The 6,948-nt window shown below is 30.3% G+C and overlaps 1 pseudogene; it reads left to right on the top strand.

The window, feature by feature from the left end:
• On the top strand, positions 781-6,633 carry LOC105167780 (annotated as a pseudogene).

The following is a 6,948-nucleotide window of genomic DNA, read 5'->3' as shown; positions in this document are numbered from 1 at the left end:
TATGGGGGTTTCCCCAACAAGCCATGTCCTCTATCATATGAGAGGCTAAAGAGTTGTCTCCTCCAATGGAGGAATAATATTCATGTAATATTTCCTATATTTCCTCAATAAAAAGTTAGGATTTTGTTCAACTTGTTTATCCAAAATTTTATTAAGTCCCCATATTGGAGTCCCTTCACGCTCTAAGGTAGGAAACGAAATAGGACTGTGCTGTTTGTTCCTGAAGGAGCCAAGTACCTACGAACCATCTGCTGCGGTAGTATGGTTGGAAGAAGTCTGTAAAACCAAAGACTTGGAATACTTGGGAACAAGGCGATCGAAAAAAGGTATGAATTTATGAAGGTTTAGTCTATTTTGGAAGCATGTTGGGCCAAACTTGGAGCATGATAGGGGCTAAGGTTAATTTTTCGCTAGAAGGGCAAAATGGTCCTAAAATGGGCTGAACGACCAAAATTGTGAAAATTCAAAAGATACAAGATCAAAATTATCACCGCGAAAGTTAGAGGATCAAATTTACCGACCCCTATACATACGGGACGAAAATTGCAATATTGCCTTCCTAAAAACTTAATGGACTACATGCTCTTTTCCGTTAGAAAATTAGCCTTTGGAAGATATTGAATCCAATATGGTGATTCAAAAATAATAAAATTAAAACTAAAATATGACTCACTTATGTGACATATGAATGCAACTTCCCGCAATTCATTCAGACCCTGTAACTTCTATAAATACATCTCAAACCAATGTATCAACACTATCATAACCCTCTCTCCTTGTGCAATAAACACTTCCATAGATGGCATCACCAAATGCTTTAACCTTCAAGGTTACAAGGCAAAATACAGAGCTGATCCCTCCAGCGAAACCCACACCCCATGAATTCAAACCTCTCTCTGACATCGACGATCAAGAGGGCTTCCGCTTCCATCTTCCCCTCATCACATTCTTCCCGAAAAATCCCGCCATGGACATAAAGGATCCCGTCAAGGTTATCCGCGATGCCCTGGCCAAGGCCTTGGTTTTCTACTACCCATTGGCCGGGCGGCTGAGGGAGACGGCCGGTAGGAAGCTGGTGGTGGAGTGCACGGGCGAGGGCGCACTGTTCATTGAAGCAGATGCGGACGTGAGGCTGCAGCAGTTCGGCGACAACCTTCAGCCGCCGTTCCCATGCATGGAGGAGCTTCTTTACGATGTCCCGGGCTCCGGCGGTGTGGTGAATTGCCCTTTGTTGCTTATTCAGGTATATATATTCTACTTGACAGAAAGTCCTGAGTATGTGTTTGTAGTTTTAGTAGAGGTGTGCTTTTGTTAAGTTTATTTGAAATATTTTGCAAGTTTTTATTCTTCTAAGATGTTTGAATATATAAAATGTCAAAATCTATAAAATATTAGAAGTTTTTGTAAAAATATAACAATTATCGAAATAATCATCAAATAATTAGAGTTTAAAATGATACAAGTAAATATTTTTTATTTGGGAAAAAATATTAAGAAAAAATTACAATTTTAGTCATGTAACTTAGGGGATGACTTTTTTAATCTGGTACAAATTGATTTTCGTAAAATAGTCATAAAATTTTATAACATTGGCAATTCTAGTCCTTTTCCAGTCAATTTGACCGAAAATTGTAATTTACTTGCAATTTTAGACCTTTTTTTTTGTGAATGCAATTTTAGTCCTGTTAAATAAATTAATGAAGGACAAAAAATGCCAACTCTTTCAAGTTATAGGACTAAAAATATCAACTCTCTTTAAGTTACAGAACTAAAATTATAATTTAATTGAGTTATTTGCAGGTTATTTGCAAGTCACATGCAATTTTGGCTGGAAAAGGATGAGAATTGCCAAATTTTTAAACTATAGGACTAAATTGAGAAAATCAATTTTTTTAGAACCAAAATTGCCTACCCTACAAGTTATATGACTAAAATTATATTTTTTTTTCCAAATATTAATTATATAGAGTGTAAAACTGAAATACTAATAAAATTATAAAATTCAGGTGGATTAAAGAATTTAAAAAATCTTATAACAAAAAGTGGATTTTTGTTTTTTTTTCAAAAGACCAAAGTACGTGTGTGTGTATGTATATGTATACACCAACAGGTTGCTCTGATTGGATATTTAATTCAAAATATATGATGACATCTTTATATGTTGTTACTTAAAAAATTATTATTTCCTACACTTTTAATGACTATGGATTAAAAGTTATGAAAAATAACTATTATAACTAGATAAATCAATAAATTTAGCTTATCTGCTATGAAAAGTATTTTTTACTATCGTTATAACCCATGGTAAATATTTTTATTATTTTAACCATGATAAATATTTTAGTCACAGTCGCAAAACTACTACTAACAATTAAATAATTGATTCACTACTTATTTATTCAAAGGGAAAATTACAATTGTAGTCCTGTAACTTGGGGGATGGCATTTTTAGTCATGTACAAATGAATTTCTGCAATTTAGTCTTGTAACTTTATAATTTTGACATTTTTAGTCCTTTTCGGATAAATGACTGAAAATTGCAATTTAGTCCCGTAAATAAATTCATGAAGGACCAAAAATGACAACTCTTTCAAGTTATAGGACTAAATATACCAATGCCTCCTAAGTTACATGATTAAAATTATAATTTAATCGAATCATGTGCAAGTTATATGTAATTTTCTAGCCAAATTGGCCGAAAAAGATGAAATTGCAAAATTTTTATAATTGCAAGACTAAATTCTGAAAATTAATTTGTGCATGACAAAAGTTGCCAGCCCCCGTAAATACGTAGAGGACTAAAATTGCATTTTTCCCAGATTCAATCTCAATTCATTATTACTTAAATCTATACCTTTTATAATTCAAACATAATATTTCACCAACTGTGTATCTAATTAATTACCAATATAACATATTTGTATTCAAAAGATTTTTTATTAATTTGTTTGCGAAAAAATAATTAAAAAATTTTGTCATATTATTTTAAAGAAAATATATTTAAAATATTGATATGTAATTACTTCTTTTATATCTAAAATAATTAAATAATTAATAATTTAATTTTATTATCAAATTAATAAAAATTTTAGTTTGGTTCTTCTGACTATTTTTTGACAAAAATACGGCTGAATTTTGGCTATTTGAACCTAAGATGGTCAATTTAAGTTTGATACTTTCACTCTAGTCCCCTTAAATTTATAAAATTACCAAATAAACCTTTAATAAGTAGAAAATTAACTTTTTTATTTTTTTATATTTTTATATGATGAATATGATTTAATTATCTTGTACGAATATTGAAAATTTTAAACTCTTGTGAACATAATAGTAACATATTAATTAACTTAAAATAAAATAGTGTCTCTCTCTTTTTTTTTTTTTCATTTTCAGAAGTTAAAAAAAATTATGAATAAATTTTATAAACTTAACCCAATATGAAAATATAATAAAAAATCCAAGACAATAGTTTTAAGTTTAAAAAAATTAAATCTTAATAAGATTTAATAAATATTAACTACAATTTTGAATAAAAAGTTGGTGGAATGTACTCTAAGTTAAATCCAGTAAAGAATCTAGTTTAAAAATATGTTCTACCAATTTTTTGTGTGAAATTCCAAATATTTAATTAGGTTATTTTAAGGTTTATTTTTTTTATATTTATCTTTAACTGTTATTAAGATAAAAAACTGCTAACTTAGATTTTTCTTATTATATTTTTAGATTATATAAGTTTTATAAAGTTTATTCATAATTTAATTTCTTTTACCTATGAAAAAAAAAAGAGTGACGTACTGATTATTTTAAATTAAGCAATACTATTGTTTTGTTCACAAAAGTTCAAAGTTATCATTATTGACATAAGATAATTGCGTCGTATTCAATATATAAAATTTTAAAAAATTATTTTTTCAATTAAAAAGGACTACTTGAGGATTTTATAAATTTAAGGGACTAAATTGAAAAAATTAAACTTAAGTTGATTATTTCATCCTCTAAAAAAATCAAAATTCCATATCTTTTACACTGAGACAAGAATTAAACTTTAACAATGCTAACAATAAGAAGTGATCCTAAGAATAATTATCAATTAAAATATTTTTAATTGACTGTAAAATGAAAAATACATTAAAAAGGTTAAATTATTAGAAATATGAGTGTTGTATATAATATAAGAGCAATATTATTTATTATTTGATTGTGTTATATTTATTAATTTAAAGAATATATATTAGATCAAGTACAATTAGGAGGCAAAATGAATTCAACCCCTAAGTTTATATAGGGCTGGCAACAAATCGAGCTCGAGCTAGCTCGATCTGAGTTTTTAATTTTTTTTTGTTTTTTTGTATATTATTATTATTATTATTATTAATAGTATATATTAAATTATGTGAATCACCAATTTTTACATAAATTTATAAGTAATAAAATAGATTGGATAATGCATACTATATTATTATTATTATTATTAGATTAAATAATGAGAATCATCAATTTTTTACATAAATTTATAAATAATAAAATAGATTGTATAATGTATACTATAAAATAAATATACCAAAATATAGTATGAAATTCTAATTTACTGTTATAAATATAAACTACTGATTAGTTTACAATTAGTAAAATGTACAAAAAAAAAAAAAATCATTCTGAACAGTTATGTTATAGAAAAGTATCAATTATCTCAAATAATGCAATTGAAATACATAAAAATATTTTATAGTTGAGATTAATACATGTACACAATTTGCAGTAAATTTATATATTTATAAATGTTAGTATTACATTGATGTAACTATCATCTTACATTGTTCAACAACATGGATTGATCGAACTATCAAAATTCAGATCAGACCGTTAGATATGATCATACTTACAGACACTCAGTAATGTTTTAGACTTATTGGGTATATGGATGTCAAAATATCGTACTTGGAACACAAGAATAATCATTCAAGTCGTTGTATCATAGAATCACGCCATGTGATTTTAAATCAAAGCATCCGATATGATCTAATAGACTCGGTCTTATATATAGTTATATTTAGTATGAATCGAGTGCCCAAATTTTAAGATAGCGTAATTATTGCTTAAATTTTTTGATCTAATACATATAACAAAATAATAATTAAATTTGTTCAACCATCACTATTATTGTCATTATTATTATTTTTAGATTAATTCATAAAAATCACTAAATTTTGACATAAATTTATAAATAATAAAATAAATTGCATAATGTATAGTATGTATCCTGATATAAATATAAAACTCAAAAATAGATAAAAAAATCATAAGTGAATTACTTGTCAATTTAAAAAAAGTATAATGTAATACAAATATATATTAAAATATAACATAAAGTTTATATAGTCATATTAAATAATAATTTTAATTACAAACAATGTTATAATTTACTAAGTTGTTGATTAAATTTATTTATGTATAAAAAAAATAGGGAAAGCTTACGAGCTGGTATAGACACAATATTCGAGCTCGAGTGGAGCTCAAAATCAAGCCACTAGCGAGTCGGCTCTACTCATGTGCCACCCTAACTTTATACCATCTTTAAAATAAACTTTAAATATTATTTTGTGTAAAAGACTTTTTACTCTTTAGAGCTATTCACTTGCAGGCCACGCGCTTAAAATGTGGTGGGTTTATCTTGGCTCTTCGCGTCAATCACACCATTTGCGATGGTTTTGGACTTACTCTATTTGCATCTACCATGGCTGAACTCGCCCGCGGCGCTGAAATCCCTTCTGTCCTCCCAGTTTGGCAAAGACACCTTCTCAGACCCGCCACTCGTGTCGTACATGCATGATGAGTACGAAAACATACCTGATACCAAGGGAACTCTCATCCCACTTGAGAACATGGTTGAACGCAGCTTCTTCTTTGGGCCAGGCGAGATCTCCGCCCTTCGTCACCAGCTCTCGCCGCACCTCCGTCGCTGCACCACCTTCGAACTTCTAGCAGCTTACATCTGGCGCTGCCGCACAATCGCTATCTCCCCAGACCCTAACGAAGAGGTTAGAATCTTATGCTTCGTGAACGGACGGAAACTATTCAACCCGCCGCTCCCCGCTGGCTACTACGGCAACGTTGTTGCTACCCCTCTCGCGATCTCCACCGCCGGAAACATATGCAAACAACCCTTAGATTTTGCACTGGAGCTCGTGATGAAGGCCAAATCTAAGGTAACAGAAGACTACATAAAATCGGTGGCAGATTTGATGGTGATCAGAGGACGGCCGCATTTCGCAGTCGACATGCGAACTTATATAGTATCTGATGTGACATCTCTTGGTTCTGACAATTTGGACTTTCGGGGTGGCAGTCATGCGTTCTGCGGTCCGGCGAAAGCTGGCGTTGGTGTGATTCCCGGGCTTGTGAGTTTCAACATACCCTTTAAGAATAACAAGGGTGAGAAGGGAAAACTAGTTCCTATTTGCTTACCGGCGAATGCTATGGAAGTATTTGTGAAAGAGCTTGAGACGATGGTGAAAAAGGATGATGATATTGATTTTCATAGGTCGCACTAAGCTTTGAGTGTCATATATGTATACTATTGATCATCCTCGTATTCTGGCCTCATTTGCTTTCATGGATGTATAAAATAAGTGCATGGGAATATATTATCTATGCAGATAGGTTGTTAATTAAATTTGACATAAAGTTTGTCAGATGTTTACTTCAGTGAATAAATAATAGGACTAGTTTGCATTTTCTGGTTGTGTGTGTTTGTTCTTTTCGATATGATTTTTTTTTGAATAATTTTTAATTATATTGATATATTATTTAGTATATATTAATATAATTGATATGGGTAAGACCCTATTTCCTCGAAAAAAGATAATTTTACCCCTGATAAGGCACAATATTACAAGTTTACCAGTAGGATCCGCGCACTTTTGACCGGGTCGGATCGCGACCCGACCC

Source organism: Sesamum indicum, linkage group LG8 (assembly GCF_000512975.1).
Source record: "Sesamum indicum cultivar Zhongzhi No. 13 linkage group LG8, S_indicum_v1.0, whole genome shotgun sequence".
Taxonomy (NCBI): domain Eukaryota; kingdom Viridiplantae; phylum Streptophyta; class Magnoliopsida; order Lamiales; family Pedaliaceae; genus Sesamum; species Sesamum indicum.
Note: the sequence above shows the minus strand (reverse complement) of the source record. Positions and strands in the feature narration are given on the sequence as shown.